This window comes from Bos grunniens, chromosome 8 (genome assembly GCF_055505025.1).
Source record: "Bos grunniens cultivar Pamir isolate PY7600 chromosome 8, Bosgru_T2T1.0, whole genome shotgun sequence".
In the NCBI taxonomy this organism is placed as follows: domain Eukaryota; kingdom Metazoa; phylum Chordata; class Mammalia; order Artiodactyla; family Bovidae; genus Bos; species Bos grunniens.
Window position 1 is genome coordinate 41,348,706 of NC_141172.1, and position 27,520 is coordinate 41,376,225.

The 27,520-nt window shown below is 39.8% G+C and overlaps 1 long non-coding RNA gene across 7 annotated transcripts in view; it reads right to left on the bottom strand.

The window, feature by feature from the left end:
- Positions 1 to 27,520, bottom strand: part of LOC147366967 (uncharacterized) — a 216,109-nt gene that overhangs the window by 37,192 nt on the left and 151,397 nt on the right. For 2 of the 7 annotated variants that reach the window (XR_015169653.1, XR_015169649.1), the window contains exon 6: positions 22,882 to 23,019. The exons of the other annotated variants lie outside the window; for them this stretch is intronic. This is a non-coding gene — a long non-coding RNA (uncharacterized LOC147366967). The remainder of the gene's footprint in view (positions 1 to 22,881; positions 23,020 to 27,520) is intronic. 7 annotated transcript variants of the gene reach the window in all.

The window sequence follows — 27,520 nt, forward strand, 5'->3', positions numbered from 1 at the left end:
GAAATACCAGATCACCTTTCTTGCCTCCTGAGAAATCTGTATGCAGGTCAAGAAGCAATAGTTAGACATGTTGATCTCCTTGCAGATCAAGGGACACATAACAACGGACTGCTTCAAGTAGTCCAGACTGCTTCAGTGGGAAAGGAGTAGTTGAGGCTGTATATTGTCATCCTGCTTATTTAACTTATATATATGTAGAGTACATCATGCAAAATGCCGAGCTGGATGAGTCACAAGCTGGAATCAAGATTGCAGACAGAAATATCAATAACCTCAGATAGGCAGATGATACCACCCTTATGGCAGAAAGTGAAGAGGAGTTAAAAAGCCTATTAATGAAGGTGAAAGAGGAGAGTGAAAAAGCTGGCTTAAAACTCAACATTAAAAAAACGAAGATCATGGCATCTGGTCCCATCACTTCATGGCAAATGGGAAAGCAGTGGAAACAGTGACAGACTTTATTTTCTTGGGCTCCAAAATAACTGTGGACAGTGAATGCAGCCATGAAATTAGAAGACATATGCTCTTTGGAAGAAAATCTATGACAAACCTAGACAGCGTATTAAAAAGCAGAGATACTACTTTGCCTACAAAGGTTTGTATAGTCAAACTATGGTTTTCCTAGTAGTCATGAATGGATGTGAGAGCTGGAGAATAAAAAAGGCTGAGGGCCAAAGAATTGATGCCTTCAAACTGTGGTGTTGGAGAAGACTCTTGAGAGTCCCTTGATCTGCAAGGAGATCATACCAGTCAATTCTAAATGAAATCAATCCTGAATATTCATGGGAAGGACTGATGCCGAAGCTGAAGCTCCAATTCTTTGGCCATCTGATGCAAAAAGTCGACTCACTGGAAAAGACCCTGATGCTAGGAAAGGTTGAAGGCAGGAGGAGAAGGGGACAACAGAGGATGAGATGGTTGGATGGCATCATCAACTCGATGGACGTGAGTTTGAGCAAAGCTGGGGAGATAATGAAGGACAAGGACGCCCGGCATGCTGCAGTCCACAAGGTCGCAAAGAGTTGGACACAACTGAGCAGCTGAACAACAACAACCTCAACAACTACTATGACTTGGATTGTTTCCCCCACGATGTGGTGAAGTCCCAATCACCAGTACCCATGAGTATCAAACAAGGTCTGTGTAGGTGGAATCAAGTTAAGATGAGGTCATTAGGGTGGGCCTTCATCCACTGTGGCTGCTGTTTTTGTAGGAGAAGGACATCTGGACACAGACACACACAGAGGAGAAGAGCATGTGAAGACACAGCAAGAGGACAGCGATGGGAAGATGGGGGCAGAAACTGGCATGCTGCTACCAGAAGCTGGAAGAGTCAAGGGAGGGTTATTCCTGGAGCTTCCTGAGAGAGCATGGCCCTGCCAACACATTGATCATGGACTTCTAGCCTCCAGAACCGATGGAGAATAAATTTTTGCTGCTCTTAACCTACTGAGTTTGTGGTACTTTGTTAAGCAACCCTACAAAATGAATTCAGAGATTATATACACAGTGGACTCTTAACGGCATGAGGCATGGTGTGTTTGCTCAGATGTAGTTCTCCTGTAGGCCATAGAGCAGTGAGTTCATACTCTGTATTTGCTATCAAGAAGATAGTTTAATTGCCCACAGGAATGGAAGGGATGGTTAAGTTCTTTAGTATGCACCTAGGGTCCTTCAGAGGCAAGCTTTCAAAGGGTAAGTCTTCTATGTATTCAGAGCCGTTGGTGTTTCACAGGAGGGAGAGTGGAGCCCCTCTGGGCCTTCAACCACTAGAGGGCATTTGCAGAACTTCAGACCAATATGAGCGGCCCTCCTATGGTCAAGCAAAGGCCAAACATTCTGTATGACCCACTGTGTGGGAGTAGGAAATACATGAATCAACAATGAAGTTATTTGATGGTTTCTTTTGGCCAATAGCTAGTCAAGTGGTTGAGTTAGGAATTCGGAGCAGGTAAGACTGGGAACATCTCAGCATGTGTCCCGTCTGACTTCATAGTGTTAGCTATTTCCCTATCTGTGTAGAAACAGGCAGGACAGAGAATTTTAGGTGTGTGAAAGTAAATTTAAAACAACCAAAGGGAACAAAAGGGACAGATTTAAGTCCAGTTATACACTCAAGTAATAAAAACCATGTATTAAAATAGGAAGCTCCAAGCCTGGATATCTACCACATACCCTTTGAAAAGGTTCCAAGTAGAGTCTTAGGCTAGAATCCCACTTAATGGCAACCCCTGTAATTCAGAATCTGACTGGTGGCTCAACAGGAAAGCCAAGGCTGCAGAGGTGAGGTGGGGACTGGAGATTTAATTCTGTCTCTCTCTCGGTGATTGACATTCCAGCTGACCCTAGACAATTCACTTAACCTGTCTGGGTCATTGTTTCTCAATGTATAAAATGAGGATAATACCAGTCATCAGATCAATTTTCTAGAGTTCATTCAGGTCCCCTAATGAAAGGCACATTATAAACACAAATTGTAATTATACCTGAGAGTGCTTTTTCCTCTGAGGGAACCAGAGGGCTTTTCTGTCTTTGAAACTTCAATTATGAAAGTTAGAATCTTATGCATATGTCAGTGGTGGATAAAAATTTATTCATAATATGAATCACATAAGAGCAGGTTAATGATGCTCAGAATCTAAAAGTGGGGCGTTATTGACGTGAACAAATTACCTGGAACCTGGAGGCTTAGGGTCTGGTCCTCATGTTTTCACTAATTAACCCTGGGGCCTTGGACAAGTCATTTTACCTCCTTGCATCTTGGCCATAAAATGATGCAGCAATTGGATTTACAAGGTGCTTTCCAAATTTCAGTCATTCTCTTCATGCTTTTAGCCATATCTAAGAAACATCTGTGTTATTATTAACTTATCATTACTATTTTCATTATTTCTTTAAATCCATTCATGTTTTAAACTTGTCAGTAGTCTTGCTCTGAACTAAACAATAGTTCAGAGTCTTGCCTTGCCCTAAACAATAATACTCACAAAATTTCAGGATTGGTGTGCTAGATATATAGATATCTATCCACGTGTGTGGGGCTTCCCTGGTGGCTCAGTTGGTAAAGAGTCTGCCTGCAATGCAGGACACCTGGATTTGATCCCTGGGTTAGGAAGATCCCCTGGAGAAGGAAATAGCAATCCACTCCAGTATTCTTGCCTGGGAAATCCCATGGATGGAAGAACCTGTCAGGCTACAGTCCATGGGGTAGCAAGAGTTGGACACAACTTAAGTGACTAAACCTACCTACCTATCCATGTGTGTATATTTTTTTGTTCATTCATTAAAGGAAAATAAGTTATTAGAAAAAGAAACATTATCAGAAAATACATTAAAACAAATATTAAAATATTAGAAAATATAATTATTTAGAAAAATACTTTTGACTTATATACCACCTAAGTCTAACATATCAGCATATGTACCAGTTTGGGGAAAAAAAAAAAACAACTGGCCTAGATTATGTTTAAGGATTCTTCTAAAGTTATGAACCTATGAAAGAAGTTTAAGTATAAAACAAACAGAAGAGTAGTTGATGGTTTTTATAAAATTTGGATCTATGGCACAGCAGAGAAGCTATAAATTTTTTAGATTAACAGTGTTTCCTCTACCAGATAGACATGTTAACACCTGATATTGTTGTCAGAAAAAAGATTGGCAAAAACAGCTTCAGATGGATACTGATGCAAGGATGTTGAGAGAAAATGTCTTTTAAAAAATATTAACTGAAAAGATAGATTCCCCAAAGCAGGAGACAAACTCATCCAACGAAGCCAGGATTTGTGTTGACTGTTGCCCAAACTGTTACATAAAATAAGGGTACATTTATTAGAAAGAAAGTGTTTACATCAAAATATTCCGTTAATTTAGTAGGTGGGTGTGTACCAGCAGCTCTACAGTTGTTGGTTTCTCCAAGTAGTCATGTGCTTTGAGAGCTGAGAACGTTTCAGGTCCTGTTTTAGAAAGTGGTGACACATTCATGAGCTAAGTCCTTATTCTCCAAGGGCTTACTTGGCCCTAGGCTGTGACATCAAAGGGGACTTGGGGTGACCCCCTGCTGTAGCTGTACCTCCCGAAGTGGAGGTAAAGGGTCTGTGTTTAAGAATCGCCTCCATGTATATACAACCCTGAGCTCCGCATCAAGTCCTCCACTTCTTGGAGCCTTCACTGTTTCACCTTCAAGCAGGACTATTGATATTTCCCAGAAGAGGCGAAACTGACAGAGGGTATGTGAAATGACCTGGCATGGCACAAATAGCAACTACTACATAAATGTTCCTTGAATTTGAGTCTGAGGATCATAACATTAGAAAGGAATTTAGAGATAATCTAGCCTGTTCTTTCTCAGAAATAGAGCTGGAAGCCACAAGACATGTAAGCTGAGGGGCACAATATGGGGGCTTGGCCTGCTGCCCTGTTGCTTCAATATGAGATTTTTATTGTTTTGCAGCACAATTTAACTTCAAATAAGGTGATTCTACACTCAGAGCTAGAGTCAAATGTAACATCGTATAGTCATCTATACCTATCCCCCAAACCAACCTACAATGGTTTGATGATAATTATTTACTCTGGCTAATGAAGCTCACCATTCTTTAGCTTTGGGGTAAAGAATTCTAGATTATCTGCCATTAGGGTGTTTTAGGTTTTGTCTTATTTCTTCATACATGACATAGTAAGGATAATATCTGAATAGCTATATTTCTGTTCTCTCATTACAAGTGGGAGTATAGATGACTCAGTCTAAATCTTGGGCAAGAACATTGGCTGCCTTGTTCTGGGGGTCTCTTCTCCAGCCCTCCACTGGCAGCTCTGCTCACATTTGGGCAAGGAGGTCAGGGACAAAAAGGAAATCCTTCTCTCTAGCCTCCCCTTTCAGACCCAACTCGTGACACCTAGGATTTTGCAGTTAATTCTCTAGATGATTCTAGTACTTGAAGTCTTCTGCAAGATTTCTCCACCAGGTACCCCCTTCCTTAGGGTAGACAATGCTTTCAGCATACACAGACCTAGGCATGAGTGGTAACCCAAAAGAGGGACAGTGGTGGAATGATGATAGAGCTTGGGAGAGCACTATCCACACACACACACAAAAGGGGGAGCAGCAAGAAGAAAAGTGGGGTTGCACTTTGGGGTTTTATCCCACACTTTCCCCAGGCCCTGCAAATGTTTCACTGGAGCTCATTCCTCCCTTGATGGATGTCTGTGAGTTCCTTTTCTCGCCCTCCTGATGGCTTCCTTTTGTCTATTCATGACTCTCCAGCAAGTCTACTGAGGGCTAATCTTGGCAGACAGTAGAGCTCAGACGCAGATCAAATCATTCTTCTGGTTGGTGAGTGAAAAGTTATCTTTGCAACTTCTTAGCAGCCTTGATAAAATGTTTCTGAATGGAACTTGGGGGTCATCTCTCAAGTCCATGATAGTAAGAAAAATGAAAGCTGGTAGATGCAAAGACAGACAGCTAAATAAATAGACGATTAATTGATCAATCAAAAGTCTCATCTTTGCCCATCGTTACTATTTTGTTAGCCATAAAGGTGTGTCGTGATTTGTTCTTAGACCAAGGGCACTTACAGTTGTGCTTCTCTGGTGGTGGTTTTGCATGCGTGCACGTGTGCTCAGTCGTGTCTGACCCTTTGTGACCACACGGACTGCAGCCAGCCAGGCTCCTCTGTTAATGGGATTTCCCATGCAAGAATACTGGAGTGGGTTGCTGTTTCCTCTTCCAGAGGACCTTACCGACACAGGGATCAAACCTGCAGCTCCTGCTTAGAAGGTGGATTCTTTACCACTGAGCCACCTGGGAGTTGGTTTTGCAGTCATTATAAAGCAAAGAAGCTTTGGTTCATTTCAGGTGACCTGTAAAGCACTTCCTGCACACCAATTTGTTCATTTAACTAATAATATTTTAAAATATATTTTAATATTTTTAAGTGCTGACAACTCTCCCTTTTCCCCTAGAAATCTTGCCTTTTATCTTATTTCCTTTGTGCTCTGTTCTTTGTCAAGGCTGGTATGATATGCTCATCTAGGATATAATGTCAGTGGCCAACAAAAACTTAGAGGTTCCCATCTCAAGCAGCACTATAAAACCAAACTTCATTACTTGAACTAAAATGTTAGTCTGTTTGAAATTTTCAGATAGGCATGCAGATCTGGAAAGGAAGGCAATCATGTAACCCTAAAGCTTTTGGAATTGCTTTAGCCATAGAAGCAGCTGGAAGGGAAATGTTTTGGATGAAAATCAACATTTCAACAGCCAGCAGAAAACAAACAAAGCCAGAAGAGACAGAGACCCAACTGTGCTGCATTGGGTCAGTTAACTATGCAGGAGTGAGCAGCCCTGAACAGAGGGTGGTGTCTGCGAAGTCCAGGAAACACAGAAAATGGGATGAGACAGGGGAACCCTGACAGGGAACGGCTGCAGTCCAGGTAGGTGCATCACAGAAATCCTATTTGATGACAGGACAGTGCAGACAGCATGGGTCCTCTGTGCTGCTGCTGAGGCGGCTAAGTCGCTTCAGTCATGTCCGACTCTGTGTGACCCCACAGACAGCAGCCCAACAGGCTCCCCTGTCCCTGGGATTCTCCAGGCACAAACACTGGAGTGGGTTGCCATTTCCTTCTCCAATGCATGAAAGTGAAAAGGGAAAGTGAAGTTGCTCAGTCGGGTCCGACTCCTAGCAACCCCATGGACTGCAGCCTACCAGGCTCCTCCATCAATGGGATTTTCCAGGCAAGAGTACTGGAGTGGGGTGCCATTGCCTTCTCCGGGGTTCTCTGTAGGTAGAGAAGAAAAGAGCCAGTGATGTGGAGAAGATGGGAGTTTGTATGGTGCAGAAGGAAGAGAGAGGGATCTCCATCACCATATGGGAGCCTTTCAGTGCACAGGTCAGATCCGCTAGGTGTGGAAGAAAGAACATTTGCATCTCAGTTTGAGGACCCAGAACATGGACTCCTCAACTTTTCTCTGTGGGATACACACAGCAATGTTTCCAGGCAAGCCCTACTCTGATGGGTGTGCCAGGCGTGAAGCAAGATTGCAGGAGGTCCTGCCCTTTCCCTCTCACCTTCTCAAAAAGCATGGTAGAATGTGGGGAAGAGGAGTACTCATCTCCATGTGGCAGGAAGGTTCCCCACCTCCTGGAGGGCAGCAGTTAGCACAGCTAGGAGCAACATAAGGCAGCACTTGGAAAGGCAGCTTTAGGCTAGGAGGTCTCAGAGATTCTCTAAGCCTAACACAATGTCCATCTTGGGCATAGAAAATATCTACTCTACACAAGGAGCCAGAGTGCCACAGACCCAGACTCCATCTCTCAGTCCCTTCTCCTTGCTCACACACACAACTCTTGAATGTACAAATGTAAATGTGTACAAGGACACAACTGATGATCCACGATGACTGAAGAGGATAGAGGAGGAATACACAAGTCTGACTGCCTCATGGCTATCTGAGCAACAGAGGAAAGAGAGATACCAAAGGTGAGGGTTTTTTCTACTGTGTTGGTGAGAGGGGCAGCCGTGTGGAGAAGCCCCAAATGCCCAGAGTACAGCATCTCTGCCTAAGGAGTAGGTGAGGACAAACCCCATGGCATTACAGACTTTTCATAAATCAGAAGATATGGCTCAAAGTTGAAGGCGAGAATTTATATAAAATTCCTTTGTCTTAACTTACTAATAGTAAAGCCACTTGCTAACATAGTCTGCCTCCCCTCCACTATCATGGGTATAGTACTAGATGATATTAGGATGAACCTGAATCTACACTACTTTTCTCTTTGATAAATAAATCATAAGATGACAAGCTGTTGTCTTTTGGTAATTATGTTATCTGTGATCCAGCTCACAACTTGTGAGGACCCTTCTGTATGTCATGCCACTGAGTTGGACGGGATCAAAGATACATCAATTTTCCCAGAGTGGCATTAACATTGAGAAAAGACAAAAATTGGAAGCTGTGCCAGTTTTGTGTGTGTGTGTGGATTCTGCGTCATGGGAAGCTGAGGGCCAGTGCCTCTTAATGGTTAATTAGAACTTGGTCCGTTACACTTGTGGTTCTCAGAGAGAAGAAAAGTTGCATGGATACTCATTTCCAGGACCCAAGGCCTTTAAAAATGGCTTTGTACTCTGATCTGATTTTTGAAAAAAGGTTGGTCCTGGCATTTCAAACTGAATCAGCACAGTAGACAGCTAGATAGAATTCTAGCAAATAGTTTGATCTGAATCTGTTTGAGTGGAAGTGACGGTGTAGCAATTTCAGAGCCACATGTAAACAACATGTGGGGAGATATTCACGGGAACTATGACTTATATAATACTACTTTTACCTAAGTATCTAATCACGTCATCCAAACTGAAGACACTATAACCAGAAAAACACAGAGGATGAGCCAAGTGTTCAAGGAACTTTGAGGCGGGTTACATGCAGATACCCCAGGCAAACGGTGGGCAGGGCAAAGGAGAGGAGGGTAAGAGGTTGGTTACATCTGAACCCAAGGAGCTGCTGGCTGGAGCATGGGTGATATGTGACTATTATGAAGATAGTAAAAGAATTCCCACGTACCTTACATTTAGTCTTCTCTATTACTTAACATCCTATATTAGGAAGTACCTTAGTCATTGAACCAATGAACACATTATTACTACACAAAGTCCATACTTGATTCAGATTTCCTCAGTTTTTATATAATAGCCATTTTCTTCTTTAGAATCCCATCCCTGAGACCACATTACACTTAATCTTCATGCTTCATGTCTCCTTAGTTTCTCAGACTTTTTGTGGATGACTAATAGTCTTGAGGCATACTGGTTAGGCACTTTTGCAGAATGTCCCGTAATTGGGATGTGTCTCATGCTTTCCTCCTGATGAGAATGGGGTAATGAGGTAATGTGTTTTTGGCCGGAAGACCACCAGAGGCCAGTTTCATCACATCATGTCCATGGTACATTCTATCAATATGATGTATCGCCATTGATGTTGGCCTTGATCATCCGACAGAGGTCCTGTTTGTCTTGTTTCTCCATTGTGAAGTCATTTTTTCAGCACTGTATTCTTGAGAAGGAAGTCGCTAAGCACAACCCACATTTACAGAGTGGGGAGTTACACCCCATCTCCTTTAGGATGAACTAGCTGCATAATTTATTTAGAATTCTTCTCCACAGCAAATTTGTATCTTCTCCCTCACTAATTACTCAATCATTTATTTACATGGTGTTTACATGATACTTATTTATACTTTGGGTTATAATCTAATACTACTTTATTTATTTTGTCATTCAGATGATTCCAGCTTTAGCCATTAGGAGCTCTTTTACTTGTGTCTCTCTGACATCCTTCCATCATTTTGTTATTTGTTTTCAATGCTTCCTTACTTTCTATCTCTACAAGACGCTTCAGGCTGATGCTGTGTATTTACTTTCCCAGTCTTAAAAATGAAAGACAGATATTAGAAACCAAGATCTGAGTGCTAGGGAGTAGGACTTTCCAACCACCCCCCTCCAAGTTCTGAGCTGTCCGCTCTGCAGCACACCTACAAAAGTGACCTGGCCTATTAGGGACACTGCAATGACAGCTAATGATCTGAACTGCCCTGCCCTGACAGGGCAAAGGATCCAATAAAAACCAAGGACGATGTCAGTCCTGGTACCACAATCTCCAGTGGGGACATGGGAGCTCCAGCTTTTGAGTCACTTGTCTTATGCAGAACCCAGCTCCACTACACCGCCCAGAAGCTGCTGCACCTTCATAAGCTTGTGTGATGCTTATGAAAAGGAGCCAGGTATCTAAACACTGCTGTTTTGTTTACTTGCTCAGTTGTGTCTGATTCTTTGAAATCCCAGGGACTGTAGCCCACCAGGCTCCTCTGTCCATGTGATTTTCCAGGCAAGATTACTGGAGTCGGTTGCCATTTCCTATTAACGGACATCAAATAATTTGTCAAGAGAGTAGATGCTAGGGTTATGGCTGGTGTTTGCCCCATACTGGGTTTCACATCTCAATCTTCTGCAGAGGCAGAAAGAGTAATCATGGCTGAGTGCATGGGCTTTGGAGCCAGCTCAGCCTCATTTCAAAGCCCAGTTTTCCCCCTTAATTCCCCTTAGGATCTTTCTGGGATTTTTGTCTCCTCATCTGTACAATGAGGACCATAGTAATACCTACTTTAGACCTGTGGTTTTGAGGATTAAATGGGTATATATGTGATACATGTAAATGGACTAACGCAGTCATTGACATATCAGTGTTTGTTATTAAAACCTCAACATCAGGCTTCCCCAGTGGCTCAGTGGTAAAGAATCCACTTGCCAATGCAGGAGACATGAGTTCAATCCTTGATCTGGGAAAATCCCACATGTCAAAGAGCAACTAAGTCCATGCACCACCACTCTTGAGCCTATGTCCTAGGGCCTGCAAGCCGCAACTACTGAAGTCCACACTCTGCAGCCTATAAGCTGCAGTTGCTGAGCCCATGTGTCACAACTACTGAGCCTGCGCACCCTAGAGCCTGTTCTGCAACAGGAGAAGCCACCGCTACGAGAGGCCTGTGTGCCTCAACTAGGGAGCAGCCCCCGCTCACCGCAACTAGAGAAAAAAGCCCACACAGCAATGGAGACCCAGCACAGCCAATAAATCAACTGATTGATTAAAAAACCTCAATATCCACGTCTGTATGTATCTAAAGTTTCATTAGCAGCATTTCGCAGAAATGACCCTGAGTAAACGGGAAATGGAAACACGTTCCGCCCAATGTTCAAGATAGCATGGAAGCACACAACATATTTAGAAAGGTTTTGAAATTTAAAAATTCCTCAAAGGATGATACGGAGCCCGTGCTTACATGGTTAACAATGAGCTGTCTGGAAAAATACAGCAATTCAGAAGAGCTTTCCCCAGGGTTATGGATGGCCGTATCTTTAGTGTACTCCTGGTTTAATAGGAACAACTTACATATAGGATTGTTAAAGTTTACTGTAGCTGATGGCAAAGTGTTACGGTCACAGGCAGAGAGTCAAGGAGGCTGGGACAGGCCAACAGTAGTGGTTGACTGGGGGTGGGGGCGATGAAAACCAGCATCTTCCTTTCAGAAAATAAAGTTTCAAAAATTTTGCTTTTGTTATTTGTTTGTATCAATGTGAGTGTGAGTATATATGCTAGTTTGTTAGGGATGCCATGCCATAACTCCACAGACTGGGTAATTTTTAAAACGGTGAGAAATTAACTTTCTCACAGTTCTAGAGGCTAGAAGTTCAAGATCAAAGTGCTGTCAGGGCTGGTTTCTGTTGAGTTCTGTCTTCCTGGTCTCTGGACAGCCACTTCCTTGCTGTGTTCTCACATGCCTTTTCTCTCTGTGTGAGAGAGATCGCTGGGGTCTCATCTTTGTCTTATAGGCACACCAGTCCTATTGAATTAGGGCTCCACCTTTATTTAACCTTAGTCACCTCCTTAAAGATCCTATTTCCAAACACAGTTACCTATGGGTTATCCTTTAACATATGAATTTAGTGGGTACACAATTCAGTTCATAACAGGGTGTGTGTGTGTATGTGTTTGTGTGTATGGTTTTAGGTTTGATTGCTCTTTGCATTTGACATAATTTCCCTGTCAGTTGATATAATGTTCATTTTGTTAAAAGGCAAATTAATTCTGGATGAGCCTTTCAGAACTGGCTCTTCTGATACGGATTAGGAGAAAACAGCATAAGGAAAGGAGAGAGAATCCTGAAAGAATAAGCTGGAAGAGAGAAATATCTTAAACTAGACTCTGTATGACTTAAAGTCTGTAAAGTAAGTAGCTAGTATGCTGCTCTCTAGAGTGACCAAAGCCAACCCTGAGTATTCTTTATGGAATCCCATTGGAAATATGTTTGCACAGAGTTTAATCACAGATGTATTCAAATAAGAAAATGCCTCACTTGCCAATGCTTTCCTGAACAAGGAATAAATACACATCAGGAAATTGGCCTCAAAAGAATTAATTCCACTTCATGTCACTGGCCCATTTTTGATAGGATTAGGTGCACATTCATTTTTGCGAAGATGGACTACATATATCTGGCAGAATCTCAGGGTACTTAGGGACCTGGAAAGAGTGATATTAGAACTATACCCAGGGAGTTGTAAACCTTTTAAAATGCTTCAAGGTGGTTTTGTATCACTTTATAAAGCTGTGCTATAAAAGATCAGCTAAAAATCAGAATTTTATATATGGTCTATCTGCCACCAAAGGGCACTACAGCCAGGCTACAGGTCATGGTTACTTAAATTGCATTTGATATATTTAGAATTATTTATAAATTCTTAGTAAAAAAGCATGTTGATTACTTGCTATATTCAAAGAGCAACATTAGACACTGTGAGCATATGAGGTTTTTTAAGACCGTCTTTAGTTCAGTGTATTATAATCTATTTGGGGTCATGGTACATGTACACAAAGATAATAACAAAAATAATAAACAGGTAACATTTATCTGGCATATCTATGTGCAAGATATTTCCTATACATTGTTTCACTTAACCTAATTCTCAGACAGGTCAGGTGGTCTGGTATTCCCATGTCTTTCAGAACTTTCCACAGTTTATTGTGATCCACACAGTCAAAGGCTGTGGCATAGTCAATAAAGCAGAAAGAGATGTTTTTTTTGGAACTCTCTTGCTTTTTCCATGATCCAGCGGATGTTGGCAATTTGATCTCTGGTTCCTCTTCCTTTTCTAAAACCAGCTTGAACATCTGGAATTTCACGGTTCATGTATTGTTGAAGCCTGGCTTGGAGAATTTTGAGCATTACTTTACTAGCATGTGAGATGCGTGCAATTGTGAGGTAGTTTGAGCATTCTTTGGCATTGCCTTTCTTTGGGAAACCTATATGCAGGTCAGGAAGCAACAGTTAGAACTGAACATGGAACAACAGACTGGTTCCAAATAGGAAAAGGAGTACGTCAAGGCTGTATATTTGTCACCCTGTTTATTTAACTTCTATACAGAGTACATCATGAGAAACGCTGGGCTGGAAGAAGCACAAGCTGGAATCAAGATTGCCGGGAGAAATATCAATAACCTCAGATATGCAGATGGCACCACCCTTATGGCAGAAAGTGAAGAGGAACTAAAAAGCCTCTTGATGAAAGTGAAAGACGAGAGTGAAAAAGTTGGCTTAAAGCTCAACATTCAGAAAATGAAGATCATGGCATCTGGTCCCATCACTTCATGGGAAATAGATGGGGAAACAGTGGAAACAGTGGCAGACTTTATTTATTGGGGCTCCAAAATCACTGCAGATGGTGACTGCAGCCATGAAATTAAAAGACGTTTACTCCTTGGAAGGAAAGTTATGACCAACCTAGATAGCATATTCAAAAGCAGAGACATTACTTTGCCAACAAAGGTCCGTCTAGTCAAGGCTATGGTTTTTCCAGTGGTCATGTATGGATGTGAGAGTTGGACTGTGAAGAAAGCTGAGTGCTGAAGAATTGATGCTTTTGAACTGTGGTGTTGGGGAAGACTCTTGAGAGTCCCTTGGACTGCAAGGAAATCCAACCAGTCCATTCTAAAGGAGATCAGCCCTGGGTGTTCTTTGGAAGGAATGATGCTGAAGCTGAAACTCCAGTACTTTGGCCACCTCATGCAAAGAGTTGACTCATTGGAAAAGACTCTGATGCTGGGAGGGACTGGGGGCAAGAGGAGAAGGGGACAATAGAGGATGAGATGGATGGATGGCATCACTGACTCGATGGACGTGAGTCTTCGTGAACTCCGGGAGTTGGTGATGGACAGGGAGGCCTGGTGTGCTGTGATTCATGGGGTCACAAAGAGTCGGACACGACTGAGCGACTGAACTGAACTGAACTGAATCCTCATACAACTCTAACAGGAGGGTTATCTCATTTAACAGATGTAGAAACAAAACTCATGGAGATTCCACAACACCCCAAAGTCACACATTGCAGGAATCAGACAAGCTAGGATTTGAAGCTGTTCTATACACTAGCAAAAAACTGATGTTTCAACCACTAGGCTATAGTAAAGTGAAGTCGCTCAGTCGTGTTCAACTATTTGCGACCCCATGGACTTTAGACTGCCAGGCTCCTCTGTCCATGGAATTCTCCAGGTAAGAATACTGGAATGGGTAGCCATTCCCTTCTCCAGAGTTTCTTCCCAACTCCAGAATTGAACCTAGGTCTCCTGCATTGCAGGTGGATTCTTTACCATCTGAGCCACTAGGGAAGCCCCAGGCTATAGTGAAAGGCTGGCATAAATCAGAAGTGATTTGGATTTTAGGAGGAAATGTGTTCAGGTGGCAAAATAAAGACTTTGGGATGGAAGTACAGAAATATTGGATATAGTCTCAGTAGGCAGAAATGAATACATGGAAAGAGTATTGACAATGTATGAAGGCAGGAAATTACAAGGCAGCATCAGGAGATAAAGTACTAATTGATCATGGATTCATGCTCATCAGGTGGATTGGGGTCAAATTACATGGCAGCAGAGGTAAAAAAAAAACAGCTCAAAAATTATCACAAAAGTGTTACTGTATTTCAAGTATTGGGTATATATGAAGAAAGAACCCTTTAGAATCATAATCTAGTATGCAAAATGGATTAAATATGGGAAGAATTGAAGGTTAGCTGATGGTTCTGAATCCTTGCTGCATATTAGAATTGCCTTGGGAGTTTAGAAAAAACAGACCATGTAGGGGCCCCAGGCCAGCTCAATTTAATCAAAATCTTTGAGGTTGGAACCAGACTGAGGAATTTTTTTAAAAGCTCCCCTAGGTGATTCTAATGTGCAACCAGGGTTGAGAATCACTGAGTTAGATTATTGCAATCATGCAGCATATAATAAGTTTTTGAGCTAGGATGATAGCAGGGGAAATGATCAAATGCAGCAGACACTAGGAAGGTATGGGATAAAGTGATAGCTATAGTATTTGGGGAGAAATTACTATAGGTACAGAGGATAGACGGGGAAACAAAGATGTCACATGGGTAGCTGTGACAAAATTCTAAGAGGCTGAATTCATGAGAACAAACCATTTAGGGCTGGTGAAGGAATCCATCTTAGGTATGCTAAGATTCAGTCAATATCTGCAAAGTTTTGGGGAGTCAGATGTTTAGAACCAGGATTTAAAAAAAAAAAGTGGGCAGGACCTTGGGAGATGCTCACGGAGATGGGCAGCAGGGTGAAGAAGAAAACATTAAAAAGAAACAAAATGCAGATTCCCAGAGGGAGACTCTCAACCAGATTTGTGACGGAAATGAAGGAATCTGAAAGGAGTGGCCACGGAGGAAAACCAAAGGAGGACAATACAACTACCTTGCCCTGTGTCCTTAAGCGCAAGAACAATAACGCTGCGACTGCTGCAGCTGTTTGTATCTTCCTATCTGGGGCTCTTGAGCACACAGTTTTGCTCGCTGTGAATGCAATCTGGTTTCTTTGCTTGATGAGAAAAGAAATGTGCTTTAAGTATGTGTCTCCATGGAGGAGCTCATTAAACAGGCTGAAGGTTTCTGGGATAGGTTGGAAGAAATAATATAGGAAGGAAGCCAAGAAAGGGACATTTTTTAAGAGGCAGAAGAGAATTAAAATTGGTATCAACAGTTTGGCAAGCGAAAAACAGTGACATAGAAGAAACAGAAGGGGGGACAGACAGCCTCTCCAGAGATAGACAATAGATTAGAACCTTGATGATTTTCAGCCTCCCGAAATGGTTACTGTTGCAGTCTCTGCTCCTTCAAACAAAGGGAGGAAGCTTTAATTTTCAGCAGGTTTGAGAAATTCTGAAGAGAATACCCAAATGCATAAACAGTGTATTAGGGAGTCTTCAGTTCAGTTCAGTTCAGTCGCTCAGTCATGTCTGACTCTCTGCGACCCCATGAATCACAGCACGCCAGGCCTCCCATCACCAACTCCCGGAGTCCACCCAAACTCATGTGCATCAAGTTGGTGATGCCATCCAGCCATCTCATCCTCTGTCGTCCCCTTCTCCTCCTGACCCCAATCCCTCCCAGCATCAGGGTCTTTTCCAATGAGTCAACTCTTTGCATGAGGTGGCCAAAGTATTGGAGTTTCAGCCTCAGCATCATTCCTTCCAACGAACACCCAGGACTGATCTCCTTTAGGATGGACTGGTTGGATCTCCTTGCAGTCCAAGGGACTCTCAAGAGTCTTCTCCAACACCAGGCCAGTAAAAATAATCAACCTGTAATACTACCTAAGACTGGACTTTTAGTTGTTTTCATAGTCCTCCAAAAAATCAATAAAGAAAAATAGCTTTTCTACTTTAGTACTTTAGTACCTTGCTACTTTTCTTACTACCTTTTCTTAGTACCTTAGTACCTTAGGGGGTACCATGAGATCTCTATGTTGAAAAATTAAAATTTATTTCCTTTTTGATAAGTTTTTTGGCCTGTTGGTTAGAGCAGTGGCATATAGAAATGTATATCTGACAACAGCTTTCATGATGTTCTTGTGACAAATTTGGGGAAAGGTTAGATGATAAGACATTAGGTGGATTCATAGCTGGTTAAACGATTATAAAGATCACTGGGCTAGGAATAAAACACCTGGGCTCTGGTACCAACCCTACCCCTTAGTTACTTTTACCCTAAGGGAGCTTTCATAATCTTAGAGCTTTGAATTCATCTTAAAAATGGGTCTAATAACAGCTGCCTATTACAGCACACAGGAATGAGTGAGCATGAAATAAGAATAGTATGTGGAAATAGGCTTTGTGATCTGAAAAATGTAATACCTTCAGGGAATTCTTACTATTGATGCCTGTGGTGGGCACAGTACCAAAGATGTCCTCAACCCCCTAGAACCTGTGGATATGTTATGTTACATAGCAAGGGAGAATTAAGGCTGCTAATCAGCTCACTTCAAGGATTATGTAGGATTATCCAAGACTAGACACAATCACAAGGTTCTTTACGTGGCGAAGATGGGAACAGAAGAGTCAGAACCAGAGTGATGATGACCATTATTCTTGGCTTTCAAGCAAAAGGCCAAGGAATGCAGGGGCTAGAAACCAAGGACTGCAGCAGCCTCTAGAAGCTGGAAAGGCAAGAAAACTGATTCTCTCAGAACCTCCAGAAAGAATTTGGCTCTGCCAATACCTTGATTTTAGCCTCAGGGAGACCTGTTTTAGACTTTAGATGATTGTAAGTTAATAAATTTGTTTTGTATAAAGCCACTAAGTTTGTGATAATTTGTTATAGCAGCAATAGGAGATGCATACAGTGCCTTCATGCAAGTCTTTCTCTAACCAGTTTTGTGCTCTTGGTTATAACCTATCCAAAAGCCCTATTAATTAATTTGTATGAAGTTATAGAAAGCACGCTTCTATAGTTTGCATGTAATATAAAACTGGGAAGGAGAGCATGTATATTACTTAAACTTCTAATATTCTAAAAGACCTTTGTGAATCAGATCAAGATAAAGTTCCAAACAGAAATAGAAACTTTTCCTTTTAGGTTTAAAATGTGAACTTTACAGTACAGAATGAATAAACCAAAAGTTGTTTGTGCAAAAAAATATGAATTTTAATTTATTACCTAGTAATGATGATTACAAGGTCATAATGAATCATCAGAGACTGATGAAAAGCTAATACCATTCAAACCTGAACTGACAGACTTTGGGTAAAGAAAGGATAAATAGTTGTGTTGGACTCTAACAAGTGGGTCCATGTATGGAATACTGTTAACTTTGTTGAATATCACATAATTCACTAATCACATATTTTCAAAGTAGAGAGGCCAATAAGGTAAAATTGTCAATAACAATGCTAGGACTTGTTCACTGACATAGGAGTCATCTGTTTAAAAATAGAGAGTTATGGCTCCCATTCTAGACCTACTAAATCAGAATCTTCTAGAGAAAGGGACCCAGAATATGTGTTTTGTGTCTCTAACAAGTATCTCAGGTGATTCTGATGCATAGGACATGTTTAATGTATGTACCCACGTCAAACAAGAAAATGATGAAGTTACTGAGATGAAAGGTAGGTACAGATTATGGAATCTCAGATTTAGTAAAGTGAAGTCACTCAGTCATGTCTGACTCTTTGCGACCCCATGGACTGTAGCCTACCAGGCTCTTCTATCCATGGGATTTTCCAGGCAAGAATACTGGAGTGGGTCGCCATTTCCTGCTCCAAGTTTTAGGAAAGGCCTCCTAATTGTCTTCAAACATTTGAAGAGCTTTCAGATGACTGCCCTATGGAATTATACAGAATGAAAATAGTGTAATAGTGTAAGTTGGAGGCCAACAGGTACTTAGTAATTGAGTCTATGTATATATACCCCAAGTTACCCCAGATGAGGGGTAAAAATAGATCCAAAGAGTTGTAACGAAATAGTATTTCTATGGATACACCTGAAACGGATGTGTCAGGACTCTAAGTCTCCCTTACTGAAATGTTTTAAAGGAGTCTCAGGCGAGTGGGGAAGGTGGGTATTACATGTGTCTTTGAGAACTAGCTTTAGTTCTTTAGGCTTCCATAATACATATGTCATTTCCTTTCTCTGCTGATTACTGCTTATAATCACCAAAGGTATCACTGTACCTTAGTCGACCAAAGCACAACCCACTATGAAGTGACTCATCAGATTGGGTATAGAAGGAATATATGTCAGTATAAGGAAAGCTATATACGACAAACCCATAGTTACCATTATACTCAAAGGAGAAAAATCGAAAGCTTTCCCTATAAGATCAGAAATAAGACAAGCATGTCTAATCTTACCACCCTTACCATTATACTGTCAAAAGTCCTAGTGAAAGAAATTAAACAAGACAAAGAAATAACATATATCTAAATCAGAATGTCAGAAGTAAAGCTGTTGTTATTTGCAAATGACATGATTTTGTGTATAGAAAATTCCAAAGACTCAACGAAAAATTAATTAGTTGGAATTAATTAGTTGGAAATAGTCAATGAATTCAGTAAAGATGAAGGATATAAAATCAATATATAGAAATCAGTTCCATTTCTATATACTAATAATATAAAACATCTGAAAAACAAAGAATACTATCTCATTCACAAGAGAATCAAAAACAATAAAATACCTAGGAATAAATTTAATAAAGGAAGTGAAAGACCTATACCACAAAAACCATAACACGTTGTTGAAACTGAAGAAGACACAAACAAATGGAAAGACATCACATGTTCATGAATCAGAAGAATTAATATTGTTAAACTGCCCATTCTATCCAAAGCCATCTACAGATTCAACACAATCCCTATCTAAATTCCAGTGGCATTCTTTACAGGAAAAGGAAAAACAATCCTAAAATGTGTATGGAATCACAAAAGACACTGAATACCAAAGCAATCCTGAGAAAGAACAAAGCTACACATCACACTTACTGATTTAAAGCTGTACTATGAAGCTATAATAATCAAAACAGTTTGGTACTTGCATAAAAATAGATACATGTATTAATGGAATAGAATGGAGAGCCCAGATAAAAACCCTATAGGTACTGTCAGCTAAGAGTTGATAAGAAAGCCAAAAACACCCAATGGGAAAAGGATGTGAAAGTCAAAGTCGCTCAGTCGTGTCAGACTCTTTGTGACATCATAAACTATACAGTCCATGGAATTCTCCAGGCCAGAATACTGGAGTGGTAGCATTTCCCTTCTCCAGGGGATGATCCCAATCTAGGGATTGAAACCAGGTCTCCCGCATTGCAGGTGGGTTCTTTACCAGCCGACCCACAAGGGAAGCCCAAGAATATTGGAGTGGGTAGCCTATCCCTTCTCCAGTTACTTCAACAAATCATGCTGGGAACACAAGATAAACATATACTGAACAACAAAACTGAACTCCTATCTTACACCACTCACAAAAGTTAACTTAACATCGATCAAATACTTAAACATAAGACCTGATATTATAAAATTTCTGGAAGAAAACATGGGCAAGAAGCTCCTTGACATTGGCCTTGACAATTTTTTTTGTATGTGACATCAAAAGCCAAAAAACAAAAGCAAAAATCAATGCATAGGATTAAATCTAACTTTCAATGCACAGCAAAACAGCAGTCAACGAAATGAAAAGGCAACCTATGGAAGAAAATTTTTGAAATCCCTATATTGATTAAGGGTTAATATCCAAAATATATAAAGAACTCATACGATTCATAATAAAAAGACAATTGATTAAAATAAGGGCAGAGGTACTAAATAGACATTTTTCCAAAGAAGACATCCAACAGGTACGTGGCCAACAGGTACATGAGCAAATGTTTAATATCCTTAATTATCAGGGAAATCAAAATGAGAATGAGATATAACCTCACAGTTGTTAGAATAGCTATCATCGAAAAGATAACTGTTAGCAAGGATATGGATTATTGGTCTTTGTACACTATTGTTGGGAATGTAAACTAGTTCAGTCACTAGGGAAAACAATATGGACTTTCCTTAAAAATATTAAAAATAAAACTACCGTATGATCCAACAGTTCCACTCCTAGGCATATCCTCAAATGAAATGAAAACAGGATTTTGAAGAGATGTATCTACAAATATGTTTATTGCTGCTTTACTCACAATAGCCAAGATATGGAAACAACTAAGTGCCTATCAATGGATGAATGGATGAAGAAGATGTGAGATACACACACACAATGGAACACTATTTGGCTAGAATAAAAAAGGACGTCCTGCCATTTGCAACAACATGGTTACACCTTGAGGGTAGTATGCTAAGTGAAATAAGCCAGACACAGAGAGACAGACTGTGATATTACTTATATGTGGATGTAAAAAGACCAAACTCATAAAAATAGAAAGTAAATGGGATTACTAGGAAACTGGGGCAGTGAGGGGAGGTGAGGAAAGACAGATGTTGTTGAAGAACACAGACTTGCAATGAATAATATATAAGTCCTAGAGATCTAATGTACAGTATAGCGGATATAGACAATAATGTTGTCTTATAATCATTAAACTTTCCAAAAGACTAGTTCTTAATTATTTCAACCACTAAAATGAAATGATAATTATGTGACATGATAGCAGTGCTAATTATTGCTACAATGGCAGTCATAATATATAAACATCAAATCAACAAGTTGTACACCTTAAATTTAAATGTTATATGTTTAATACATTCCAGTTAAAAAAAGCAAGAGGAATCATCTCTAAGAAACTGTAGAAAAGATGCATCCTTGGCATGACAAGCTAGACAAGATCATTTTTAAACTCATCAGTAACTTAAGTTTACAGGTACTGTGAGGTTGATATACAAGCAAACTGACAGTTTAATTTCCATACTCTCATCCAAAGTGACAAAAAGCTTGTGTGCCTATGAAATAAACCTAATCTGAGAATCTGAGACATAAATATATATATATATATATATATATATATATATATATACACACACACACACACACATATATTTTTAAAATATTCCTTCCATGACTCCAAATTCATTTAATTTGTCAAGAGAAGGAAGAACCCCTGGGGTTAATAGTTGTAAATTAGGAATTTAATCAATTGAAAAGGTTTTTCCTGTGTGTGTGTTTAGCCAAATGTTACAGGGATTTTAAGAGCGATTCTCCTACTTTCAATATTTCTTAAAGATCAAGAGTGCTTAAGAAAAACTAGCTAAGATAGTGCAGTTGAGGGACTATCTATCTTGAATACAAAACAGGTGCCCAGCAATGTATTTGGGGCAGTTGCTGCTGTGTTTGCTAAAAGGGCACCATTGAGATTTCAGGCCCATTTGGCAACTTCATTTCTGTTTTTGGCAACTCCATTTTAATTGTGTTCAAAGATGAAGATGGAAGTCTTGAGTTTTAATTTTGAATTTTTTAAAATGAAATGTGTCTTCAGTGTGTCACAGCTTTTTTCCCTTGTGTCTTTCTTTAGTTTTACAGAGTGTGAACACTTAAGTTATTATACACAGAAAGCAAGCAGTTTCAGTAGCTCGCAAACCATTGGTCTGTCCATCTCCCAGCTGCTTACTTATGCAGGTGGTTTTTTTTTTTTTAATTTTTGCTGGAGTATAGTTGATTTACAATGTTGTGTTAGTTTCAGGTGTACAGCAAAGTGAGTCAATTACACATATGCTGCTGCTGCTAAGTCGCTTCAGTCGTGTCCGACTCTGTGCGACCCCATAGATGGCAGCCCACCAGGCTCCCCCGTCCCTGGGATTCTCCAGGCAAGAACACTGGAGTGGGTTGCCATTTCCTTCTCCAATGCATGAAAGTAAAAAGTGAAAGTGAAGTCGCTCAGTCGTGTCCAACTCTTCGCAACCCCATGGACTGCAGCCTACCAGGCTCCTCCGTCCATGGGATTTTCCAGGCAAGAGTACTGGAGTGGGGTGCCATTGCCTTCTCCAATTACACATATATCTACTATTTTTTAAAAGATTCTTCTCCATATAAGCCATTACAGAGTATTTACTAAACTAGAGTTCCCCATGCTATACAGCAGGTTCTTATTAGCTACCTATTTTATAGTAGTGGGTATAAACTGATGTGCTGGAGATTCCTGAGCACTCATGTCAGAGTACTTCAAACCCATGGAGCACTGAGAATAGAATGAAGGTCACCTTTCTTGTTATGCAAATCGTTATGGCAAAACATTATACTCCCCCTCCCCTTAAATTTATTCCCTTTTCTCCTCCAGTGGAAAAAAAATTATTATCTAATAACTAAACAAACAGTCAAAGAGGCACATACTACAAAAAGCATGGGTCTCCCAAATAGACATAAGTTTAAATACTAATATGATCCCATATTTTTGACCTTGTTAAAATTGGGATAATAACACTGAACTCATCATGGGTGTACTGGAGAAATGATGATAAATATATAAACACGATACATGCTTGATAAATGTTATTTGTCTTCTTCCATTACCTTGAAGGCTGTAGAGAGGATTAAGTGAGCGCATGCCTGTCAATAGTGCTTGTACATTTTCTGGTCAAGGAATCCTTTAAGATTTTTTTTAAAAATCTGTGGTCTTTTTCCTGGGGAAGGTCACCTTTCTGACCTCCTCTATCTCCCACATAGACCAAAAAAAAAAAAAAAAAAGGAATTAATTAGGTTCAATTTGAGGAAATTCACAGCCCTCCTGAGCACAACAGATCAGCAGAACAAGAACCTCTTGTCACCAAACGAGTGATTCAATAATGTGAATTGCCATCCCTGACTTATTTTTCTGTTCTGAACTAAATATGTCATCAGTGCTGACTTATAGCATATAGTCATATAGTGCTGACTTATAACATATAGGAGTCAGATGATGTTAAAGACTCCAGCAAACACAGCTTGCTCTTTCCACACCTAAGAACTTGAGTTTAAGGCTTAGATCACTGTGCAAACTCTGAACCTTGTCAGATTGCAGATAGGGAGACCCTGGGGAACTGAATAAAGAAGAATGAAAATAAGGAAGAATTAAAATGAAGGAAATGAAAATAAGTGGCCAGCAAAAGTTTGGGGAAAAGGTTAGAGAAAAAGGGGTTGGGAGTTTCTGAGTTTTTCTTTTATCATGTTATAATTTTAATTGACTATTTGTCTTAACAGGTGTATAGTCTAGTTTTTATTTAATATTTGTTACATCTTTAAAAATCAAAGAAAGTAAAGCTTGATTTTTAAAAAATGAAATAAAGTTGATAGATCATCACAGAAAAACAAAACCTAAAATGCTTGTCTACCATCCAACTTCTGCCCAATCAAAATTTTTCTCAAGAAAAAAACTCACTAGCTTTGATTCTACTATTTTCCCACTTTATATATTTTATGAACTTCCTCTTATGATAACTGAGGATTTAACTTATATAACCTATTTAGTGGGGCGAGAGAGAGACAGAGATTAGGAGGGACAGGGAGAAAGAGGAGAGGAAATATCAATGTAAGGTAGGTATTTCAATTGAAAGAGTCATGTGTCTCTCTTTAGGTCTGAAAATTCTTATCTTACTAATTCTATGTAAATGTACTTCCTTTCATTTTCTTCCCTTCTTTTTCTTTCTGGAAATTCTTTTAATCAGATTTTGCATCTCTTCATTAATTCTTCTCTTTCTCTGTTTACAATATGTTCTGGGAGATTATCTTCCCTTTATTTTCTACTTTCTCCTTTGAATCAACTTTTTGATAATTATATATATAACTACATATATTGAAATATAGTTCATGTAAAATATTATATGCAGGTGTACAATGTAGTTATTTACAATTTTTAAAGGTTATACTCCATTTGTAGTTAGTATAAAATAGTGACTATATTCTCTGTGCTGTTCAGTATATTCTTGTAGCTTATTTATTTTATACATAGCACTTGCATCCCTCAGTCCCTTACCTCTATATGGCCCCTCCACCCACCTTCTCTCCACTGGCAACCACTAGTTTGTACCCTATATCTGTGTGTCTGCTTCTTTTTGCCTATATTTGTTAGTTTGCTTTTTTAATTTATTTTTTAATTAAAGGAGAATTGCTTTACAGAACTGTGTTGTTGTCTGCCAAATATCAACATGAATCAGCCATAGGTATGCATATGACTTATTTCATTTAGCATGATACCCTCCAAGTCCATCCATTTGCTGCAAATGGCAAAATTTCATTATTTTTTATGGCTGAACAGTATTCCATTATGTATATATGTACCACATCTTCTTTATCTATTCATCTGTTGATAGACACTTAAGTTGCTCCCATCTCTTGACAATTGTAAATAATGCTGCTTGAACATTGGAGTGCATGTATCTTTTTGAATTATTGTTTGAGTTTTTTGGATAAATTCCCAGGAGTGAAATTGCTCATTATATATTTTTAATTTTTGAGAGTTATTTCTTATTTTCTGGTTGTTTCCTTTATTTCCATAGCCTCCTGCTCTTTCCTAAAGTGTCTCTGTTTCCTCTCAGTCAATTTTTATTTTTATTAATTTGGTCTTTTCATTCATGATAAAATTCAGGGAAATGGAGTTCTTGGTTGTCAGTTTGTATTACGAATGAAAGAATGCTCCCAGCAAGTTATTTGGATGTATGCCTGAGGCTTGTGGCCTGACACTGCTAGGGTGTGAAGAGGAGGGAGCCAGGCATTATCCTGAGGAGGGGGTGAAAGAGCATCCCCCAGAAGCCTAAACGAGTCCTCATTTGGAATTCCAGCATCTACACTACCTTTCCTAATTCTTCATGAGATGCTTTACAGTCTGTTCCATGTTTTCAGAAGGAAGACTTCTAGGGTTTGTTGATTTTTTGTTTAGGGCCAAAGACTTATTTGGCTGCTGGCTCTGCCTATGGGGAGGGGGAGGGCATTTTTAAAATTCATATTCTTACATAAGCACATTGCTTTCAGTCCCACTTAAATCCTACTGGTTTGCCATATCTGCTACTGCCAGATCTGCAGTTTCATGGAAGTTCTTTGGAGAAGAAAAATTTCCTCCTATGTTGAAACCCTAGGCAAGATGCTTAGGTGGAATTTTCTCTACTTCTTTCAGCTATAGCCATTTTTCCATTTGCTTTCTGACTTGAGAAATTTGTTAACATATGTTGTCTGATAGTGGTCTCTTTTTCATTCTACTCTATTGGTTTGTCTGTAAAGGAAAGCCAGCATTTTACTTTAGGTGGACTGCCAGGAGAGAGGGGAGGTCAGCAGAGAAGCCATCATGATACGGAAGTCACAGAAACTCATTAAGATCCCTGCTGTCTCCTATTGTCCAACAACGCTGATATTTTTAAGGTATCTTTAAGCAACTAGCCGTAAAGAACTCACTCTCTCACCCACGCTGCCCTGGGATCCACATCTCAACCATCCAGCTCCTCTTTCTCCCACACGATTACATACATGTGCCACGTGTGTCCTGTGACATGTCACTTCCCTCTACCCAAAATGGCATGTCATTTGGAGAACAGTGATTCTCTGAGTCTACATTTTTCTCAAGAATGTTTTTTTCCCCCTAAAAACAGGGAAAGGAGGCCAAGTATATAAGTATTTACAGCCTCACCCAAATTCCATGTTCTGGGGGATGGGGAGTGAGGAAGGCTGTTAATCACTGCTTTTTAATGGTTGTTAACCCATCAAAAATGAAAGAATGAATTTCCCTGGAGCAGTAAAACAGTAAGGTCACATCTTTTTCTCTACAGAGAAATAAAGTCAGGTAGTCGGGCAATGAAAGACAAAGGAAGAAGACAGCAGCTGCTGGAACAGATATTCTCTATGTCTACAAATTTAAGTAACAGATAAAACTTCTAATAGAGAAGTTAACTGAATAAAGCCCTTGCTTAATTTCTTGAATAGCATTGCATTTTGTTAACTCAAACTGCTGAAATGACTTTTGAATTCTACTCAAAGTCACGGAGATATATGTTTACTTCAGTTGTCTCCCCCATCTCAGTCATAAATACAGAGAGCGAAGGCTGCTAAATCTGCCATTTCATAGCGAAAAACAACACCATGACAATTTAACTAACGATTCTCTCACACCACTTTTATTATACAAAGAAAGGTTTCTCTTTTTGACAGAGAACGACACCCTGCGTGGTTTCTTTTTCAGAGGGGCAGAAATGTGTGTCTTGGTGAAAGAAGGCGAAGAAATGAGGCTGCTCCCTCTTAATGCCTTTTATGACTACTTTCTCTCTCCCACTTTCTTCTTATATCCTCTCTAAATATAGTTTATAAGTGGGTGCCTTAACATGTGAGTTAGACTGAGTTGGTGCCAAGCATTTGATGGACCTCATTTGTTGTTAGTGTGGGTCCAATTAAGATCTCTTTTATCCCTTACTCCTTTGTTTTAGTTAGACTGTTCTAGTGACTATCTTTTTAACATGCCCAAAGGCTTCCTACTGTCATGCTACCATTTACATTTTTTTTAATGAAAATTACCCCCCACTTACATATCTTCACATATATATCTGAAGTTCCACCTCTCTTTTAACATGCCATCCAGATCCTACTCCCTCCGTAAATCTTGGTGACTAACTTCCTCTCCTTGAAGTGTTCTCTCCTTCCTCCAAATTTCTATCACTCGTATTGTCTTTTTTGCTTTATGGCTCTTGTATGGCTCTGACTAAAGCAAGACTACTCACGATCTTAGTTTTGTGACCAATGCCCATTAGGGTGGTTCATGGAACAAAGCAAGCACCGATTTTAGCATTTAAAAAATAGATTTCTCACTATTTAAAAGCCTAATATTTTTCATATTAAAAATAGTTATTTCATACTTGAGAGAGGGAAAATACTGTTGAAATATTTCATCAAAACATTTACAGTCAGCTAAATGATAAAACAGCTACATTTATAGGTTAATTTCCTTATCCAGCCATCTTATTTTATTCTCTATTATTGCTAAACTTGAAAACTCCAGTTCATAGTTTATGGTTTTCACACAGAGTTATGAGCCTCAGACTTGAACAGATCAGAATTTAGGCATAGATTCCATACTAAAGACTAATTACAGCACTGCTTTCTGCTTTAAGTTAATGAGCACACCCTACTGCAAAACTGGAAAGCTGAGTGATTTATCTTGGGAGACAGCAATGAAGTATTCCTAATCCACCGTATG